Source organism: Dromaius novaehollandiae, chromosome 3 (genome assembly GCF_036370855.1).
Source record: "Dromaius novaehollandiae isolate bDroNov1 chromosome 3, bDroNov1.hap1, whole genome shotgun sequence".
Taxonomy (NCBI): Eukaryota; Metazoa; Chordata; class Aves; order Casuariiformes; family Dromaiidae; genus Dromaius; species Dromaius novaehollandiae.
The window spans coordinates 86,592,278-86,614,960 of record NC_088100.1 but is presented as its reverse complement, the minus strand read 5'-3'; the positions used below and the strand labels follow the sequence as shown (position 1 = coordinate 86,614,960).

At 39.0% G+C, this 22,683-nt stretch overlaps 1 protein-coding gene across 11 annotated transcripts in view; it reads left to right on the top strand.

Moving 5' to 3' along the window:
- GREM2 (gremlin 2, DAN family BMP antagonist) overlaps positions 1-22,683 on the top strand; it is a 41,049-nt gene that overhangs the window by 4,763 nt on the left and 13,603 nt on the right. For 6 of the 11 annotated variants that reach the window (XM_064509357.1, XM_064509359.1, XM_064509360.1 and 3 more), the window contains one exon: positions 16,993-17,133. The exons of 4 other annotated variants lie outside the window; for them this stretch is intronic. The gene's annotated coding sequence lies outside the window, so the exon portion shown is untranslated. Of the gene's footprint in view, positions 1-15,423; positions 16,648-16,992; positions 17,134-22,683 lie in introns of those variants that run through there. One more of the 11 variants, XM_064509362.1, reaches the window with a different exon arrangement.

Genomic DNA, 22,683 nt, shown 5'->3' with positions numbered 1-22,683 from the left:
GTTGTTGTTGCAGTCCATGCAATACCTATAAGAGTCAGAGTGGCATATTTTAGATTAGTTAGGAAACTAAGGGAGATTTATTCAGGTCAGTTTTCAGAGGCTACACTTCAATATAGAATTAGTTATGCTGTATGTAAAAATATGCATGTTACTGTCTTTACTACAAACTTCTTCACAGAAACAAAAGAGTAAATCTTTCTCTCATTCCAGACATTTTTAAAGTCATTATTGTATACGAAGTGAGGATTTGAAGAACCTGTCATTTGTAATGAAAATAAGAGGAAATTAAAATCATGATACATCCAAGTACAAAGAGTATCATAAAGATTACATTTCTGCTTATAATGTGTTAAGGGAGTGGGAAAATTGAAACATACTATGAAAGGAAAATATGTTATTTACCCTCCAAATTTCATTTTGGAAACAATTTTTATTGAGTGCGATGGAGAATGCACAATATAACATCAGACTATGGATTTAACAGCAATAAATCCTAAAATTTCCTAAATTTTTAACTACTTCTAAAACTTTCAGATAGCACTTCTACAAGTCATGCAGAATGAGTTATTGACTTCGTCTTGTACAAACACTTGTTAGAGCTGGAAAACCACACTGAGCTGGTGCTACAAGCGGACTAGCTGCCTTTCTTCGTTTGCATGTAGTTTTGTTACAGATTACAACCCTATGTAGTATATGTTACTACACTTAAGTGCTATTATAATAGCACTTCATAGCCTGAGACTCCAAAGTAATGCTAATAGAACAATAAATAGCATTGTTTTAAAAATTCTGCATGATCATTTCTGGCAAGAAACAGCAGTTTTTTCCTGGTGCAAATCCTTAGACCTAATCTCATTTCCAGTGAGGCCAAAGCACTAGTCTGGCTTACAGTCGAGCAGGATCCTGCCCATAAATCTGGCCAGTCTCTATACTGGTAATATCTGGAAAGTAGTCATTTAAAAAAATATGGAAATGACTGGGATAGAGGTGTAAATAGTGGGTCAGAGCTCCTATCCAAAGAGAAAACATCCCAGCTCTCAGATGTCAGGCATCCTTGCTCTAGGCATGATTTTTGTTATGATCCATCTATCATTTGTCGGTTTCTGTTCCAACATCACCTGGAGCAAGTGTCCTTTCCTAGGAACAACAAGAGATTGACAGGGAGGGAATATATGAACCTATGCTGCATTGCTTTTGTGTTACTTACTGGGTACATCCAGTAAAGTTCCCTGATGAAGAGAGTGATGGCTATTGCTCACATTTAGATTTTAATTTGTTCTCAGTCTTGCAGATTTCTACACACAATGGATTTATATTAAGCATGTTTATTGACTCTACTCTATACTCTTTATTAATAAAGCCCATAGAAATTTTGCCTGAGACTTCAGTGAGAACAGCTTTTATTCAGATAGAGTGAACACTTAAAACTGAAATAAATTATTAGCACCTCAGATTCTGTGTGAGAAAAGATTGTTGATCTGTTTCTCTAATGTTTCTGTTCCTTACTAACACTGATCCTTGAGTAAAGTCATAGTACAGAAACTGTGACTTCATAAGGCTATCTGTAGCTGAAGATGCAAATATCACTTAAACTGATTGTTGGAAAAAGTATAATTTTATTCAAAAAATCACAGAAAAAAAGATGAGAATAGCAACAATGTATGTTATTTTTGTTGTATGTAATGACCCTTTTTCTGCGGGATCCCTGAAACAACTGTGTGAAATGCATACAGATGGAAGTTGAACTAGTTTCTGTGATCTTAAGCTGTCTTGTTTTGAGGTTTCTGGAGTCCCCTGTGTCAGTTATATGAAGTTATTCTACAGCACAATCTAGATTATTATTTTTTAAACAGTAAGATAAATCCCACCTTTGTGTACCAGAAATTCTTTCCAAATGAAAAGAGGTTCTAAATATGAATTGTACCACAATAAATCCCATTTGGTTTTCTTTATCCACTTTTTTTTAAAAAAAAAAGTCCTCTGCACTTGATGTTCTTTCTTCTTGAAGGAGCACTGAAAAAAAATTATCACAAGCTGCGCTCTATTATTTTCAGAATTTTATGTCCAAAGTGCCAGTTACTTTATCCTTCAACTCAGGTAGACTGCTTCCAACTAGAAAAATATTTTTAATGTCAGTATTTCAATAGCTGCCTTTAAAAGTTTAATACATGCAAACACTATTTTGAGTACTTATCAGAAATTGCCAATCTTCTCTTTATAAAAATAGTCTTATTTTTTTCAGTTTAAACTCTAATATTTTATAAAAACTTAAGTTCCTTTGGAAACAAGTTTATTGTGCCATTCCAGCTTGAGCCTAGTTCTTTTCTGGACTAAGGTTTCTTTAAAAGAAGGATATGATATTACAGGAAGAATGTTACTTTTGTTTGCCAGAGAGCTGTACTATGTTTACTATAATAGGATTAAAGGAAATTTGAAAGTCAATGCTAGCTCAGTGGGAAATTGATAAACACACGTTGTACTTGCAGGAACACTCTGCCCAGTAGTATTAGGAAATTTATCAGTCTATTTGTTTAGCAGTTCAGACTTTATCTGACAAACAGATTTGTTGTCCATTTAAAACTATGCCAGATTTTGAAAGGCTTTACAATATGGATGTGATTTGCAGAATCTGAACTATTATCCTGGCATAGCCCCCATGTGGCTTAGAATTGGGACTCTCATACCATAGACTCTCAAAATAAGGAGTCTGTAGCTTATGGATCCCATTGCTTTCCAAAGTCTGTGGTTTGATTCCTGGCACTTCTGGTTAGATCAAGTATTATAGCCACAGTCATAAACAGTGATTTTCAGAATCTGCGCGACCTAGACTAGGGTGTAGCTCCTTGGAAAAGTTATTCTGGAAGAGGCAAACCCAGCAGTATCTCTGGATCCATATCTAGTATTGGCAGGCTCTTCTGTTAGAAGTGATGGCAGTCCAGTCTTGTAGTTACTAATGTTTGTTTATTTGTGCCACAGCCAATGTTTGAGCTAGAGAGTGAATTCTAGAGAAAGAAAAGGCCACAGGCATAATTTTCCATTCCTAAATGCATGTTTAAACGTCATCAGATATCTGCCTTTTTACATGGACAGAAATGCTGCATATCAGTAAAATAGAACAAAGTAATTTTCCTATGAACTGTGTACAGAAAGTTATTTGGGAAATATCGGAGTACCTAATTGCAATGCACTACGTACGCTACTATTGTAATTGTTTTCATCACCTTCACAATGGCAGATGTCCTGCAAAAGTGTACAGCTACTTGCAGTGTACTTCTGAAAACCGGAAGAGGCCAGTAGCCAATTCCCAGCATTAGCTGGGAATTAGTAGGAACTGCAGGATGGAGCCACTACTGATTATAGAAAGTTCTGCTGTGAGCTGTTCATGCTGGGTGTAGTAATACAATTATTTGACAGAGACACAGTCAGGCAAATTAGCTGATTTCTAAGCTGCTCTCAGCATTGCAATTTTTTAGAAGACAGCCTAGAAAGCAAGGATTGTTTTTGTATGAAATCCATGGATTTATATGCTTTCCACAAAGTAACCCCCAAATACTCATTTCTCATATCCCTATAAAATTTGCACTGTGCTAATCTACTTCCAGATATTCAAGTCTGAAGAAATCTTTCTAATCCTGTTCAATACATTTGTGCCAAGGAGGAGGACTAATCTCATCTCTCCCGAGTTCCTCTCCTACCCAAAATCATGTTGAGATGTTTGGAATCTGTCACTTGAAATGACCTTTCTCAGATATCTCAGTTATCATTTCATTATGGTCCATGCCTCCCTATCATAATGATGGCCATAATATGGTCCAGGGTGTTGTGGAGTCTCTGAGACTACCGATAAAGATGGACACTTTTGCTCTGGTTTTTGCAGGTCTGCTCAGATGATGACTGAACTGCAGGCGTATTGCTCAGAAGCCCTTAAAAGGGGTTTCCTGTCTCAAGAGAGTCTGTTGTGTACCCAGCTCCACTGGCAGTCCAGGCTTAAGGTCTTGGGGAACCTGAGTTCTGCAAATCTGTCCTGGGCAACTTCACATGCCAATTAAAGAAACCTGTATCTCACTTTATCATTAGTTAAAACAGAATGCTGCCTGTTTGAACTCTTCTGTTTAGCCTCATACACGTAGATAGGCTATAACTGGAGTACTTGCAGTTTGCTCTGTTATATACAAATTGTAACTCAAGGCCTCAAGGCTGCGGCAAGTTGCCAGTTCGTCTCCTCTACTTGGACGCCAGCTTCATTTACTCATATAAATAACTGTATAGCAGTCAAAAGTGATTGACTTAAGCTGTTACTTTTTCTGAATGTGTAAAATACGGAGAGCTTGAGGTGTTAATGCAGTGCTTGTTGTTTTTTCCCCGCAGTGAAATTTAGGTGTGTATGTTAAGAATATTGAAATGTATTTGTCACTGCAGTTATCATGGTTTTAGATTTATCTTTACTGTTTATAGGAAAACACAAAATAATTCATAAAAAACTAGCTGTTTTTTATTGTCATATTAGAGTATGAATGGTTAAATTTGTAGCAGTCAAAGGGAGGCTTAATTTCTCAGTAAAAGTGAACTGTAATTTAGGATACTTTAGTTATTAAATTCCCCAAATGAGATTTTTTTTTCTCCAAATTTTTTTTCCTTAAAAATGCTAAGTATATTTGAAAAGAGGCTTGTTTTACCATGTCTCAGAGCATCAAAATCCACTATAACTTTTGAGCATGTAGATGCATAATATTAGTTGCTAACATATTATATCAGTCAAATAACAATGCTGGTGGACTTTCTTGGGTGACAGTCATGTTCTGATTTTGCTTTTAAAAAAGTACTGTTTTCTTCCTAATTGTAAACTTTTCCTAAAGCTTCTGTGATGACAGAATCACACATCATCTGATCACCAGTTTCTTTGAGGTGGCAGAATCTAAACTCTTAAAAGTACTAACGGTCTAGCGAGTAGCACTCCTTGGTTATGATGCCTATGGTTATCTTCATGGTGCCAGTAGAATTGGGCATAAGTCTAAACCTGTGCTGAATGGATCATGCTATACTTGGCTCTCCTCCTAGCAACTTGGTTGTCTATTAATTCTGTGATAGGCTTTTTTTGTGACAATGGGAAAGTCACCTGGCATCTCTAAAATGGTGCGCTCGAAACCTATGTGAACTGGACAAAAATTCTGTTGTGAATGTTAATACAAGTTTTCAAAGCTCTGTATATCCTCTAATTGACAATCTTTTGAAGTACAGGATCCTGGTAAGGTATCTTGGAAACCCCGGTACTGCTGGGTGGCATTGGTGGTCCGGCTCGTAAGGCGGCTAAGTGTGGTGTATGTTTGTGTAAGCTCAAAGACTAGCCTTCCTAAATTTTCTGAACAATGACATGGGCTAATACTATAATTGTTTAAACACAGCCTTATGGGTTGCCCTACAGGTTTTAAACACTGTTACTGCCATTTAACACTTTTTTTTTTTAATTTGTTAAAGGTTAAGGTGCTTCTGTTGTATATAGACTGCTTATTACAGTGTGATATATATGTGTTCGTGAACAAGTAGGAGTAGTATGTAAAACAGATAGCCATTACCTTGCATATAGATACAAAGAACTGATGTTTTGTTTTACTTCAGAGCCTCTCAGGATGTGAATTCTAGTGAAAATTTACATACGCTGGATTAAATTAATTCCTGTAGAGAGGAGTAGAACAGTGCATTACTTCAAGGCAGTGCATAAAATATTTTATACTTTTAAAGAAAGGCACTGTTAACGATGCCTACTACATAATAGAGCAATGCATGATGGGCAGGACTGTCTATCTTCATTATTAAATATTTCTGAACTGGTACATGCAGATCTTCTCTTTGTGTTTTACACAAGGTCATGCATATCTGTAAAGTACATTTTTTACTTCAGTAAAAGAGGGAGACAACAACAGCTAATTGCACTTGTTCTTTTCTCAGTGCACTTTTCTCTTTTGAAGTAGCATATCTAAGTACATGTATCCTGGGGAACAGAGGAATTGCTTCTGAGGAACTGTATGATTCCATAAATAGATTGTTCTGGAACACTTAAATTATACTTTTTACTCTATATGATTTTGGAGGGACCTTCTGGTTGGTATCATATATAAATAGGTAACTTTCAAAACAGCTATGTAAATACTTCATACCGATAATAAAACTTAGGTAATTTAATTATGGAATTATTCCATTGGATTTCCAGACTTTCTTGCCAATTTGCATATGTAGAAAAATCGGAATTCATTTCACGTTAGAGTGAAACTAACCTAGGTACTTTGAGATATGGAGTTACCCTATCAAAGATATCTTTACTAGAGATGGGCTAAAGAGTTGAAATTAACACTTCTGAACTTCATTCTTTAAGAGTCACCTTATTTATAGCAAGATAAATGCACTTTCAGCTCTAACTGCACAGAGCAGCAAAAACATTCTTTGGATTGCCTAAGTAATTTGAAATGTATCTTCTCTTGAAAACCTCAGAGGATCTATTTGTTCAAGAAGACTGGAAAATTTAAAAGGTATATGTTTGCAGCCTAGATTTCAGAATATACAACTGCTGCTTGCACATCTTTGCAAGACTTTTAGTTTCTCTTAATTAAATGGAATTTTTTGAAACACCATAAACAATGTTTTTGCAGGGTTTGTAGTAGAGATATCATGCCATGCTAGAAATATATATGAGAACTTAAAAAGTAAATTCAAGAGAAAATCTAAATAGTTTAATATTTTTATGTAACAGGAAAAAAGGGAAATGCAAAAAGCAACAGAAGTGAAAAATGAGTTAAATTTTTTGGTGGTGCACTTAGCTTTAACTACAAGTTAAATTCCAAACTGTTTATTGCTTCAGCATGATTTTTTTTTTTTTTTTAACCTTTAAAAAACCTTTAGGTTTAGGTAACCTTTAAGAAGCTGTAGTTCTTTTTCATTCATTATGTACTTTTTTTCATTCATTATGTACTACTCCCTTCACTTGTTCACTGGTCATTTAAAATATTTTTTTAAATGGAAAATGAACACATTTCCTAAGAAGTACTTACAAAGTGCATCTTTACTGTGAGATACCTGTCTGTAAGCTGAAGATCTCTAAGGACATGATTGTTTTCTAGGGGCTTGCTACTGTTAAGATAACTCATCAAGAAATCGACTGGAATCTATTCCTCAGTAGGCTTGCTTAGTTAGTGTGTGTGAGGGAACTCACTTCTAACTGTTAATAGTTTTATGTTGAGTAACCTTTACAAGTATTCACTGCATGTTAATTCTTGGCAGATAGTTACTTATTCCCTATTGACTTATTTCTGAGGGATGATTTAGTTTTGTCACTATTTAGTCATCTTCATCCTCATGCTATGTTGAGATAGCAGTGTCTCACCAAATCATTTTGTGGCATACACCTATCTCTCCAATACAAAGTTGTAGTTAGTGTACACAGCACACTTCTGTGCAGCAGAAGAGGGAGAGACAAATTTTGGTATGTATTTTTGGCCATTTTCTCTTTCACTCTTTTTGTTCATAGGATTAAGTTGTTTCGCACTATGCAAAAAATCACAAATCAAGAATCATTGCAACATTGCCACTCTGGATCACCTTCTCATATCAGCTTACAATTTAATTAAAATATGCCCAATAGCTCAACCTTGCATGTGTATGTCTGTAACTTGCAGTAAGACCTTGATACATGCATAACTTAACGAGAGGAGCCTTTTGCTTTTATTCTAGGTATTTCAAAACAGTCTCTGAGTAACTTGTGAAGAATCTGAATGTATCTGGCACCTCTGGTGCTGCACTGATATGTTGAGGGTAGCCTTTGCCTTCTTTACTTCTACCGATTTTCACTGTGAGGAAGATCGTCCAATTGTGAGGATCAAGTGAACTGTGAAGATAATGTCTAGCGTACTAGTTTGAGAATATGGAGCTACAAACTTTTGTTTAATGTTGGGCAATTCATCTTAAACTTCTCTCTTGGAGTACTTAGACTTTCCTCTGCTCAGCATTACAAACACTAAGAAATTTGCAGGATCCTCACTTTTAGTGTGAAGCTGTGAATGAAGATAGATTAAGCTGACAGAGTCTGGACTTGACCTTGCAGAAAAACAGGAGAGTAATAGCTAAGGTAATCTGTTTTGTGGTGTTCTGTCTAAATGGCTTCAGAACAAATTGAAGTGCTCTGTGAACTGAGCTGCAAAGTATTATGGAAGTCCTGTTTTTCCAAAGCAGCTCAAACATCTAGGAGTTCTGAGTCTCTGTGAACATCGCTTTTGAATGTGAAATTAAACAGTCTAAATAATTCAGTAGAGGCATTGCCGTGAAGAACATTGAAGATCCTAAAAAGGAAGTGACTGGTATCATGAATTCACAGAGGTGAGGCAGATACCTGCATTCTTTGTGCTGTGAATGGGGGGAGTTTGGGAATTAGGCTTGTGGTGTGTATTAACCAGTATGTCAAGGTAAGGAATTATTAAACTTTTGAAAACATGGACAAGGTGAGTGTTTCTGAAATCCCACCTCTTGTGAGTGGAAGCTTCCACAGAAGTGCTGAAGAAAAAAGACAGAAGAAAGAGTGAGAAATGCTGCAGAATGCTGCTCAACACTCCCATCCTCAGTTGCATCTGTTGAGATATTCCCTCTGTCAGGAAAAAGATGTGACTGTGGATCACTATGAGGGTTGAATGCATAGGTTAAATTACATTCTGGAACTAAAGGTGATAAAATCCTCAGAGCTATAAGAAGACGTAATTAGATCCAAAGTACAGCTAGACACATTTTACCCCCTCCCCACACCTGCTGTCAAGCCCTCATACAGGCAATGGTCCCTGGTGCTGGTGGCCAGAATGTCACAGTTCAGAGCTAGTGAGCCTTTCAGAAGCTGTTGGGATTTCCCAGGTACTTTGGAGGTTTTTACAAATTGCAGTAAATCACTGAACATGATTTTAGTACAAGAAGGGAAACTACTGTATAGTGACTAATTTTACAAAGCCAAAGTTTAACTGGGAGCTATGCATGCACAGCAACACAGACACTGAATTCTTCATTGATACTGCATTAGCACTGCATGAGGAGAGATTAGGATCAGCCCTTCTTTGCTTAAGTGGTTTGCCTGGTACAGCCAACTGGCAGTAACTAGGTTCTTCCAGCCAAGGAATTGTACCAGACAGGACACTGGTGTTATGAACCCTACAATTAATGCACACATTGTGGGAAAGTTTCCATTAGTTTCAGAAAAATAGCTATTTGTCACCACTGAAGAAACTGAACCTAATGACTCCAGAAGGTCTGACATCTCTAAATGTAAATATTATAGGTCAGATCTTAAGTTGTTTCAAACCAGTAGTGTAAATCAATAGGGTATGGTGTGATTCTGATTACACTTCCATATTTTTGCTGTAGATTATTTTGCAATCATGCAATAACAAAAGTTACAGCATTAAAAAAAAAAAAAAAGTCTGTTTCTGCCATAGCTCTCATGGCCAATCAACTAATGATCGATACAGAACATATCTGATTTCTGGTGCGAGACAACAGTAAGACAGATGTTAGTGCTGATGCTTTTAGCACAGCTTATTTGCCATTTTGAGGAATCCCTGGTCCCATGTTCTATTGTAGCACTGGGGTGGGAGGGAGGGAAGGGAGTAGACCAAAAAGAAAACCCTAGTGTGTATACACATGGCTTTACAGAATTCTTCTGAATTTTGTGAGCAATGAGGTGTTCAACTGATGACCCTTTTGTGCAGAGTATCTTTTTAAAAAATAAGTGAGGCTTGTCTCTGAAGTAGTGAAGAGGAGGCAAAATGCCACAAACATTTTTGGGGACTGGGAATTCAGTGGTTGCAGGTTATTAGGAGGAAGTCCTTGTTTCTTTGCATTTTTCCACCCACAAAAAGTTGTATTACAGCTTCTTCTCCCTCTTCCCATAGCTCATTATTTTACCCGCAGTGGTCTTCCGTTAAGTTCTTACTAGACCCCAATACCTAAGGTTGTTTAAAAAAAATGTTGGTGTTTAATTATTGTAGTCTCAGATTTCTTAGAAAGGCATGTAATATGAGGTTGAACAAGTCTTGGATGTCCCTTTTGAGCCTACTTAGCAGCTCTGCTAAGTCACAAAACCAAGGCAGCAACAGAAGAAGAGAAGTTGGGGTTATGATTGACTTGTATAACAAGACTTCCAAAAGTTTGCACAACTGCACGTATTTAAAAGGGGGGCACTTGTTCAGCTTTAGGAGCAGTTTTGGGGGATGTCTTTTTAGTGTATAGAACCTGTTCAGGTGTCTGTGCCCTTGTATATCTCAGGACTACTGTAGCTTAGATTAGGACTAACTAGGCTTGATTTATTTTGTATGTTACACTGCATAAAAAGGCAGAAAATGGATGTTTGCGGAGTATTCTCTCCACATCATTCCCCCCTCATAACCAGGTCAATTTTAATTGATTAAAAGTAAAATACAATTTAAAATATGCAAAATGATTAAGAAAGAAATGCAATATCAAGTAGAAACGAAAAATAATTTGACCTGAAATTACAAGATATTCCAAGAACGTAACAGTTGGTAATGTATTGTTTGAAATTACACCCTGCTGATCTTTTTTGGCAATTTTTAAATTTTTTCTCTCTTGTCTGATCATAGAAATTTAACTGTGAGTGTTTACTGGTTAGTTCTAACTGACTGTGTATTTTTAATGACAGTGCTTTTCTTGTCCACTTGAACTGTGCAAAGTGTCAGTATCTCTACCTGAAGACACATCCTTACCTGGCTTAAATTACTATGTATTCTGAAACCTCAAGGTGCTGTTCTGATGGAGGACCATGGAGTAAAATTGTTGGTTCCACTGAAGTAGAAGATTATTTTTGTGCTTACTTTAATGACATCAGTATTTGTCATATAAATACTCTGAAATCAAGTTTAAATAAATATTAACTGTAAGAAGTCTTATAGGTCTGTAGGACATTATACCATTTAAGGGAAGGGGTATGACTGAAGACTTAAAAGAATATTTGCAGAGAGTCCTCCCTCCCTCTCTTCTGTTTTTTTTTCTGTGTTTACTGGGCACAATAAAAAGGTGTGTGGGGCTTCCTGTTGGTAGAGAGCTGCGCAGTATTGCCTAGTGCATAAAGCATTGCAGGTTCTTCTTACCTTCACTGTACTGAACTATTTCAGGATTATGTCTTGTCTTAAACATTCCTTTAGGTTTGATTCTGCTGTAATTTCTTGGTAATGAGTGACATAATTTTTATTAAATCTGAACATATATATTCACTTGATCACTGCTTTACCTTAGGTTACAAGAGAGATAGCACAGCATTGGCTTAAAAAATGACATACCAAAGCAATGGGTTAGTCAATGGAATAGCACTGCTTAGAGGAATTGTGTGATAGTTACAAAATGACAGCTTTTATTGGCATTGGAAGTTGCACTTAGATGAATGATAGTTTTCTAGCTTTTAGGAAACCACGCGATCCAGTATCACTCCACCTTCTAATGTAATCAGAATTATTAGACCATATCTAAGTAAAGGAGCAGTTCCTTGCAGGAAAAAATATTAATATAGAGATGTCTTTACTCTGTCGGCTAATTTTAGGGAATTAGTAACAGGAAATCAAATTTTGAAACTTATCTTAATTTTGGGATGGTAAAGAAGGCAGAAGGGAAACTCAAATTTGATTCCAGTGTGTGTTTTGTTTCTGTGTGAGGACAGTTTCATTTATTTATTTGTTGGACTTTGTGGGAAAGGGAGGGTTGGATAGTGCACGCATCTTCGTAGAGTATTATTTTGATTACAGGACAAATGTCATTGCTTTACAATGACAACTGTTGACAAACTATTCCACACCTGTTAATTACAGGTATTATGAATAGAGAGGAATTTGGGTGTCTGCTGTCACGAGGACAACACAAATGTTTTGGTTTGTGTAAACTTCTGTGTGTTTGCCTCAGCTCTCAGAGGACGTGGTTATTTTGGGGTCTGGAATTTGGATCAAGCTGTTAATGCCAACGCACCGCAGTATCTGTGCGTGTCTTTTACTGTCTGCCTCGTTCGCCTTGGGGAGTAGACAGAATAATGAAAATGCTGCTAAAACCCGTTACACGTCAAATGAGGGGGAGCAAAAAAAACTCTGGTACCCTGCAGGCTGTGTGCAATCGCAGCAGATGGAGCACGCTGGCTGGCTGACTTGTGCGTTGCTGGCATGGTGTATTGTGGTAACTTAAAATTTCTTTCTTTGATTATTCCCAATATCCAGGTGGGCTTTAGAAATCAGGGGAAGGACGGTACCGGGATGTGCGGGTTCTTACCGCTTGTATTCTTCCCCTGCTTTGTGCTGCGGCCTACGGCTTCACTTGCCGTCCGAAATACGGCGGCAGGACGTGGCGATTTCTCCGTTCCTCCGCCTGGGTTTTTGGGCATGGCGGGGATCAGCGGTGCCACTGGAGGCCCGGCCTGCCGCACCCCCGGGTCAGTGCAGCGCTAGCGAGCAGTGAAGCTAGGGCGGCCGAGCGTGGCGCGGGTTTGGTCCCTGGCAGCGGCGGCGGAACCTTCCGGAAGCGGCCGCAGCGCTACCACCCTAGCGGGGGCTGCATGGTACCAGCACCGGTACTGTCCTCAGGATGGGGGCAGGCGGTGGCGGCGGTGCCATGGGCACGTCCAGTTTGGCACCATGAGCCGCGCGCTTTGAGCTCGCTTCAGCCTGGGAGCACCAAGGGCCTGGGGCCTCTGCGGTGAAACAACGCATCTAACAGCATCAGCCATTTCTGAGCGTTCAGTCCGTTTGGCCGTAAGGTTTCTCGGCACCAGCTTTGCCGGCGGGTTCCTGTTGAACCTGGCTGTTTGCTGGCGCGGACGTCGGACGCAGGCGCTGGCAGCGAGGGGCAGCAGCCTGGGCCAGGCTGTGGTTTCAGCTGTGGCCTCCTCCAAGAAATGCAGGAAAATTAAGCCCTCGGGTACTCTTGGTCTCCCACTTGCTAATCCTTGCCCAAAGCCTGAAGGTGAATGATGTGAGAGCCAGATGTGGTAGTATGTGGGGTTTGTGCCTTTCCTTCCAGCTGCCTGAGGGACCCTGTACGTCTACGTGTGAATTAACATTTTAAGAATTACTTTGAATGACTTGTCGACTGTACTGATGCCTCAGTATAAAGATCCATTCAGTTAGCTGATTTAGTTGCACTCTTGGATTTTAGTTGCTGCATCAGCCTACGCAGTAACTCCATTACTTTGTTTCTAACTTAGTCTGGAATACACATTTCTATTGCTGTATTTCCCTTACTTCTAGTAAGGGACCTAAACATTAACCAGAATGAAACAGCAGGGGGAATTATTAAATACGTTTAATTATTCCATTGACCTGGTATCATCTGTCTACACTGCAGCAGCTTTTACTTCTCTGCCTTGCAGTCAGTCCTCAGAGAGACTTTAAAATGGTCCCCAAATTAGTCTTATGTAGAAAGTTGTGTATGTTTTATAGGAATTTAAATATGCTTTAGGAACAAAACTTATTTTCTAATGACTTAATGTTTGCTCTAAATAACTTAAATTTTGGAAATCCCAAGGCCTCCTCCAGAATCCTGTGTCTTGGTGTCCTTTGCCAACAGAGAAACATTAAACAAACGTTTTGCCTACAGCAAAAGAAATCAAACTAAGTCTTTAATCCTGAAAGCATATGATAGAATCTGCATTATAAGCCTGGTAGGTTCACAATTAGCAGATGCAGTGATACAAAAGGTTGGCTTCAAGAAGTGGTTTAGTGACTGTATAGCAAATGTAGCTTAAGCTGTACTACAGAAAAAAACGATGTGTTCTTTCTGTCATAGCTAGCAAGAAAGCCTCCACAGATAAGAGAACAGAGGTACCAGAAAACTGGAAAAAAATTACTTTGGTTCTTTGGACCGCAAGAATTACTGTATATAATGTGTGTTTGTATCTGTTTATTTACTTATGGTGGAATTAGAAGGACTTTGAGAAGTCATCTCTCTCATGTCTTGCTTATGTTAGGATCCATTTTACCTTATGTAATTCCTGGCAGATGTGGTGGGTTTTTTTTTTTTTTCCTCCTTTTGTGATGCTTTCTTCTTAATAATTCCAGTGATGAGATTCTACAAACTTCTTAGTCAAATCTATTCCAGTGCCTCACTACCCATATCATGAATCTTGATAATAGGTTTGTTTTTTGAAAACTTATTTGCTGATGTTATTACTTTTTGATCCATGAAAGAAAAAAAATTCTATTGTTCCACTATTTGATAGTCTTTTCTGCATTTGAAAACTGTTACCATGTCATTTAGTTCTTGCTTCTTTGTATTAAAGATTCCCAGTTTCTATAGTCTTTCCACATAAGTCATAGCTTCTGTATAGTTAAGCACTCTTTTTTTCTCTTCCCTGGATCCCCTAGAAATCTTCATGGCTTTCCTGAAGCATGATGCCCAGAAGTAGCACTTAACCTGTTACTTTCCATTCTGCACTTGTGCAACCATGCACAAGTTTCCTATCTAAAAGCAGAACTTTGCATTTGTCCTTAATGCCTTAATAATACTGTCATCAAAGTATGGTGGACATATATCTGACCCCCCCCCCCCCATGGGGGGATTTGCATATGCATTGGGTTTAGAGTCTGTTTTTGCATTCCAGATGTAAGAGGTCTGTTCCACAGAATATAAATTGGACTATTGGAAAATAAATTCCAGCTTGAGCTAGAATCTGATCATGTATGGGAATTTCAGTAATAGTATTACTCCTTTAGACCCATCTCTGGTCTCAGTTTTATAGGACTGTAGTAGATAATTGTACTAAGTTTGGGATTCCACAAGTCTGGAGGGAGGCTGTGTTCTAGCCCATCAACGATATAGGTTCTGACAGCAGCAGCATTTAGAAAAAGAGCTAATAATTTTTTTTAGGCTGTTTAGGTGTGGAGGAGTCCCAATGTAAGACATGGGTAGACTTGTTACTGGGATGACCCTTGTGGGAGAAATCAGTGCACTTAGAAACAATGTACAATTTGGTTTGTGTATATGAAAGCAGACTTGTTAGTGTTGCAACAGGCTGTCAGTGAAGTATAGAGACTAAGGCTTCTTCCAAGAGAAATAAATATTTCTTGAGGCAGCTGATTAACAATAAGCTATAAACTGGAGATGGCAGACATCTTTCTGCACTTAAACTTCATCTGGTTAGAACTGCAGGCTCCTTGATGCAATTTCCATCTCCTTATTTTAATTATAAGAGGGTAGGATGTTTTCTGTGGTGCTTTTGACTTGCTGGTGTGTAGGGTGTATTATCTTGCTTTTCTTCTTACGTCTGGTAACTTCAACAGGCTTTTGGACTCAAGTAGAGGAAGACAATTAAGTGTTTGATAAACTTCTGTAGCATTACTTTAAGCCTGTCCTCTCCTAATCAGAGTTCTAATTGCCAGAATGGTATGAGCTCATATGGTATGAGAGCTCAGTCCTTTCTGTTGACCATTCAGTATATTATGTTTATGGGTATACATAACTACAGTTAACTGCAAAACATTAGCCTACATGGAACTCAAAGTCTTCTAGGCTTTAGGAGGATCAGGGTGCCATCCTTTGACAACAAGGAAGAAGCTTAAAGCATGGGTTCTGTGTGTAAGCCTGTGCCCTTCAAAAGACTAGTCATTGTGGCATTTGTACCCTTTGACCAGGTAGTAGAGATACAAGCCGGTGCTCTTTGGCACTGAAGGTTTTGTTTTAGACCCTGACTAGTGAGATGCTGTTTCAGCATTCTGCTGTGAATATTGTTGGAAAGGTGGTTTCCTGTTTCCCTTGTTTGTGTATTAGGATCATCCCTCCATTTCTTACCATGTTGTGTGCTTGCACAGCTTTTGCTTTTGCTGAACAAGAGCAAAAATCTAGGTGAATTCAATAATCAGAATTTTTGGTTCTGGTTCCAGTGCTCTATTACAAAAGGAGGTTGTACAAATGTTTCCATGTGAATTGTATTGTAAGTTATGATTGATTTTTTTTTTCCTTTTTTTTTTTCAGATTATTGACCAGCAGATTTGTTCTCTCTCATGAGCATTATTAGCTCATCTATTACCTAGAAAGAAGAGAGTGTAAAACTATTTTCCTCCAACTTCTTTCACTGAACCACATTAACTGCTTTGTTTTGATTTTTTTGTTTGTCCTTAAATGCAAGTGTGCTTAATTTTGCAATGCACTAATTGCATGGGTATATAGCATCTTCACCAAAAGGAAGGAGAGCCATATTGCCACAGTCTTAAATGCCAGATTCTGGATGAGGCTTAGAGAATCCAGCAGGGGTAGGTGTTGGGGCCAGAGGAAGATGAATAAAGGAGGAAGAGAGAAGGAGAATGTATCAGTGCTTCATATATCATGTAGATGGTTCCAATGCAATCTAGCCAGTAGCTCTATATGATCATTTAAACCTGAAAACCATGGGGGAAGAAACCATTACACTTACAAAGCAAGACACTCAAAAGTCAGAAAACCGGATGCAGCAGTTAAACTATATTTTCATGCTTGTTCTTCCATCTTTAATATTTAGTTTTACACTTCTGTTGCAGAACACGTTTTCAAGATAAACTAAAAGATTCTATTTTAAAGCATCCTATCTACTGAAAAAGTGAAATAAATGGTGCTCTTTTGGAAATCAAGTCATAAGTAGGATGCATTGTATTTAAGGTACTTGAAAAATCCAGTCTTCATGGGAAGCCTGGCCCTTGGAGCTTTGTGCCAGAATAAGGTTCTGTCTGACTCAGGCGTCTCGAACAATATGTCTAGTGCCATTTCAAAAACCCCACACTTCTCTCCTGGCTTCCAGCTGCCACTCTGGAGGAGTGTGCATCTGCCAGAGGGTCCTGTCTCTGGCATGGCAGCCCTATGCAAACATCTTGGATGTCCTTGGGCATCTAAAATGGCACTGGACATTTTTGGTTAGACAGCTGAAACCTGTTTAGGCACACAGGAGATGATATAAACCTCACTTTCTATTATTTTTTTTTATTTCCTCTCTCTACTGTGGTACAGACCGTAGTCCCAACACCAAGCCATTTAGATCTGAAGAGGCCGTACATCTCATAGGAAGCCAAAGCACGCAGTTCTGTCAGTCATCGCCACCTTATCAGCCCCACCCGTTCGGTTACATTAGCCTCCTCCACCCTGAAACAGGTAAGTTGGGTGATGGTGTTCCCAGGCCCCAGTTTGGAAGGAGTATCAGGGTGTGGCTTCGCAGCTGGTTGAAGGCAGCCTGCCTGCAGGCTGGTACTGATAGGGCAGAGCGGCCCCGCGCTGGCACTGGGGCCCCAGCAGCGCTCCTGACCCTACAGGCAGCTGCAAAGCCAGCCGGCAAAACAAAAAAATAGGTTTCAGCTGGATCAGCGAACTAATCTTGCTGACTGTGTGGTGCATGGTTGTTAGTACTGGCATGGAGTGGCCAAGGTGTGTGCGTACGAGCGTGTTTGTGTGCATGTGTGTGTTGGGCTGGAGAGGGTGGAGGGAAAGGGGTGCAAGCCTGCAGGCTAGAAGCAGAGAGGCTACAGCTTGCAGCTTAAATTGTTTAAACTGCACCCTAGTTGGACTGGATGACAGCATGAAATGCTTTAAACTTTATCACAGAAGAACATGGGTGACAATTAGGAATATAGCTGACATTCATTACTTTTCTAGTTATTTCTCAGGGTGGGATAGGGATTTTCCCCTGTGCCATTACTTTAAATGAAAGTGTAATCACACCACTTGTAAGGCTTCTCCTAGCTTCTACAGCAAGCGTGTGTAACTAGAATATGTATTGTGGCCCACATTCTGCAGCTGGCTTATTAGAAATAAAATTGAGAGAAGAAGAGGAGGATTTGGGGTCTTTTGGTCTGAGACTATTTCCATTTGGACTAAAATGTAGAAAAAAAGAAAAAAATATATGTTGGGGATGATGATAAAACTCGGGGAGCTTAAGGACCTCACGCTCCATGTTACAGAGCCTAATCAGAGAAATAGTTGTGGGTTCTCTTATCGTAATTCCCTTTATGTCCAGGAATTTTATGTTTATTCCCTGCCCAATAATCCAGCAAAAAGGATAGGTAATGCCTCTCTGTGCTCTCCTGTTTCCCTTTACCCTTTTCTGTATTCTTGTTGTTAAGGTATTTTTTCTGCAATATGGAGGATGTGAGTGTATTACTTCCAGTCGATGTGGGAACTGAAACCCTGAGCTTGTGTTCATAAATGGGGAAGATCTTGTCACAAGGCTGCTTATGAGAAGGATAAGGAGCCATGCCTCATCCGGCTGAATTTTTGGATGCCTGATAGTGGCTAGCACTGTTCATCTTCTATTCAGTGATATTGGCTGGGCATATGTGAAATACTCTTGGCATAGCAGGACAGCCTGGGAGCTTGCGAGTGGCTCCTCAGCTTTGTCCACTTTCTGTGTGAAGCGTAACAGAGTTCAGAATGGGCTTTACGGCCCGTCGGGTTGTACAACTGTGCACGCTGCAGAGACACATGAATATAGGTACGTAAGCAATGTTGTGGTCCAAAATGAAACTGGAGGCTTTGTAGGTGTGGGAACAGGAGTCTTCTGGATTGCTTGTGTTGATTCCAGTGACGTGTACCTCCCTGTCATCTATTTCTAAAGAGTCTCCAAATCTCATCTCTGGTTTCTGTTAGTGTCTTTGCCATGGATTTGGCAAGCAGCCTTAAACAAATAATTTTTTTTGAGGGGAGTGGAGAATAGTCATAGAGAGGACCTTGTGAAAACCATGGTATCTAGAAGACCTCTATATGACTTCTGTATAGCTTTGCTGTTAATTCATGTGGCAGCTTGCTTTCTCGGATCTTTTTCTGTTAACTAACATGCGCTGTCTTGCTTCCTTTCCCGATGTAGTCTGCAGTGCCACTACATATCTTGCTTAAGCCATACAGTTTAATGAATTAATTCACACTCCTTTTTTCTTTTTAAGTAAGCCCAGCCCTTCAATCTTATAACAAGTATATAGGTCTGAAATTGTGTACTTGCTCTGATATAGTCTTTATATATCATGCATGTTGTAAAGCAACAATTTGATTGGTGGGGAGAGGGGGAAAAAAGGGGTAAATGTGCCCTTTGTTTTTAATGAGCAAAGCTTTGCCAAGTGGTAATTACTACTCCTCAGTCTCTTGTGCAGATTAGGAAGCTTCTTAGGGTCCTCTAAGAAAAACGTTTTCTGCCTAGTTAGCAGATCTTCAGACAGCTGAGCATTATAATATGTCTTTGGTAAGTGCATTCTTTTTGTAGTGTTTTTGCTTATTGTTACTCCCTTTCTCTTTGATGGTCTGGCATTATCCATGTTCTTATGCTCCTTAATCACTTGCGTAATCTGTATTGAGCTTCTCTGCAATTTTGGTCTGGAGAAAAATTATGGAAGCTGAAAAAATCACCCAAAGCAAAAGCAGTTGGTGTGAAACTATGGGAAGAGAGAAAGAATGGTCTTGTTTTGCTAAGAAAAAATTCTTTACTGAGCCTCCTTTCAAAATATAGACACAAAAGATCCAACGTGGCTGGGGTTATCCTTGACCCACTAAGGACAACCATGCTACAGGAATTGTGCTAGCTGGCATCAAGCATTCAAAATTTAAACTTTTTCTCTCTATACACTGTGGGATTGAAAGGCTTCAGGATGGAGACTGGTCAAAACTTTTTATTTTTTTTCAAAAGACGCTTTGTTGCAGAAAAATATACCAGCACCTTAAAACTGAAAACAACTGATTTGAAGGGCCTAGTTCAATATGTGTGTATATTTAGGGCTTCACCATTATAGAGACAAAAGGTGTTTCAAATTAGCTCTGTGAAATAGCTTCTTGATTTTTGAAGTTTTAATAGTTTTACATCAAAAGTACTTTAAAACAAACATTCTTGCTTGCTTGTCCTTCTTTAAAAGAAAAAAAGGACAAAGTCAGAATCTAACAGTTCACCTGATCTGAACTAAAAAAGTAGATCAGTTGTGAAGACTTAACTTTTTCTCCAGTTTGGAGATACCATGAGAAAAGGGACTTTCAACACGTCTAGTTCTCTCAGTGTTAGATAACATTTTCCAGTCAGCCCTATCCGAGGTTCCAGTCCTTTTAATCACATTACCTGTAGCTTGGTTAATAAATCATTTGTTTAGCCAATATGTAGGAGAAAGTCTAGAAAGAGCTTTATTCAAGAGTGAGAAAGTAATTTTGATACTGTTGCTTAAATCTGTGTTGTAAATCACTAACTTTGATGATGTGGGTGATCACTCAGTAGGAACCAAAGCAAGGCTATGAACTGGAGGACTTTCCTTAGGATGGTTTTATTTGGTCTTATCAAATAAAATGAATCTAAGCAAGTGGTGCAGACTGAATTCCCTGTTTATTTCACTGGTATAGAAAAATAAACTCTTTACAAGTTCCTGAACACTTCTCAGACTCTGTCCACTAGTGATGGCAGTGAGTTAATTGAATGGTTTATAGGCTGGCAGGGCTTCGTGTTGGTATGAGGAGAGCCCTTATAAATAGTTTGCCGAACCCTTCGGCTGGTAACTCTCCCTTGCTGCTTCATCAAGAAACGGATAAATGCTTGAATCAGCACTAAGTGGCAGGGTTAGTAAAATGGTGTAAACTGTAACAGACAGTGTGTTGCTTGACTGCTTTGGAATAAGAAAAAACCCCAAACCCTGAATGATCAACCTTTCTGATCACTCCTTACTCCTCAGTCTTGCATTTACTTGTCACAGACAGAAATGTTAGCTAGTATTTTACACTGTCAAAATGTCAAATGGGAAGCTGTCTTGGCCAGTTCACTTGGACAATTCATTACACTCAATCAAATCAAGTGCTGACATAAAAAAGAGTCTTGATATCTTAGTCGTTGCATGCAGTAGTGTCAGGTCATCAGAAATGACCAGAGATGTCATCTCTCTCTTCTAGATTTGAGGAAGTGTTGCCTAAAGTAGCACCAGGGTAGAGGCCTTGTGTAGGCAGGGAAGAGAAATGAAGCTTGCCATCTTACGCTGAAATTTATTACTAGTTGTGGGCTAACTCTTTGTGAGATACCTCCCTGACCTTGTTGAGAATAACTTTCTGAAAAAGCTAAAGAAAAGAATCTTTAGATTTACTTTTACTTATTGTCTGCTTCTACTGAGCTTGGAAGTATGACTAATAGAAAAAATGTTCAGAGCTTAACTATGGTGTCACAATATAAATGGCTTATGGCCAAATGCTGTTAAAAACAAGGTCACATTAAGTTAATAAAGAGCCTGTAGGTGCTGTTTATCTTTTGCTTATGCTTATGTAAAGAGGGTCCTCTGTGACTATAAGCCAAAAAAAAAAAAAAAAAAAAAATTTCCTGAGCCAGTAGATCCCAGGGTTGAAATCCTGCTCCTCTGATGCTGCAAAATGGTAAATACAACTGGAGTTGAAAGGCCAGAAATGACCCTGAAATTACCTGTGGAAGTGGAGCTCTGACCTGTCCTGTGGGATTGTGAACAGAACAGTGATTGCCTCTATAGGCATCCTCCTCCTCCTCCTCCTTCTATCTTAGGGAACATCTTCCCTGCCATTTTTAACAATTTGTGCACATGTGCACTCACTTTACTCCACTTTATACCTGTATAATGTGATGTGATTTCCCTGTCACTTTTCTTTCAGGGTGTTAAAACTGGATCTGCCTACCTGACAGAGAAGACTGACCTTTTTAATATGAGTGGGTTCATCTGTTTCTCACACATTGCCCACTTCCTAAGTCCTGTATTTGACCAGCAGTTCAGCTTTCAAACTCTGTTCTGCTCCATGGTTTCTCTCCTTCCAAATATGGAAGATTTGCTTGTTTAACTCCCAGTACTAGCTTTGCCTCTAATTTGCTAGTCCAGTGGCACACTGCTGAATCCCCTTTCATTCTGTGAAGGGAGTCTAAAGAAACCAACTTGTGTGTGTTTTTAATTATATGTTTGTTCAGCCCTCTGAGGATGTCAGGAGCTGTGAACAGTAAATGCCAAGTGATTGCGAGGAGGAAAGCTGCTGACTGCAGTACATAGTATACAGAACCTTCTGTGGGACTGTCACTGCCTTGTCATGCACATACCGATGATATCTGATTTTGATATTAGTCTCTCCTCTGATGATAGTGCTGTCTCAGGTTCTCCTGGAGACAAAATCTTGGTCAAGTGAAAACATAAGCAATGGTGTAGTCAAGGACAAAGTAAGTCTCCCCCAGATTCCAGTCTTCTGACTCTTCTTTCTTCCTCATTTGGAAGGAACTGAAAGGCTAATGATGTTCCTTAAAATGAGCAGAACTTGCTGTATTATGTTAGTCTAGACGAAGGAAATCAAATTAATTAGCAGAAAGACTGCAAATGTGCTGTGTAGGAGGACCTGTCATTAGAGTACCTCATCCAGGCTCCTGTGGCTTGGTGTGTGTTCACACCAAGAATGATAACTCTGGTCTTCCTCTCAGCAGAAGAGGAGAAATAGAATAATAGTAGGCTTCAGTTAGAGACAGAACTATAATTCAGTCATGGGCAAAGAGAGGGGGAGGTGAGTAGGAAGATGGCTGCTCTGCAAAGCCTAAGTCATAAAATATAAAATCCCAGTTTATGCATGGCAACAGATCCTTCTGTGATTGAATTAAAGCCTTCATATTCAATAATGGGCCAAGCCTGTTAACCAGAACACAGACAGAACAAATACTTACATTCTTAGGGAAATGGCAGCGGGAGAGTCACTGAGCAG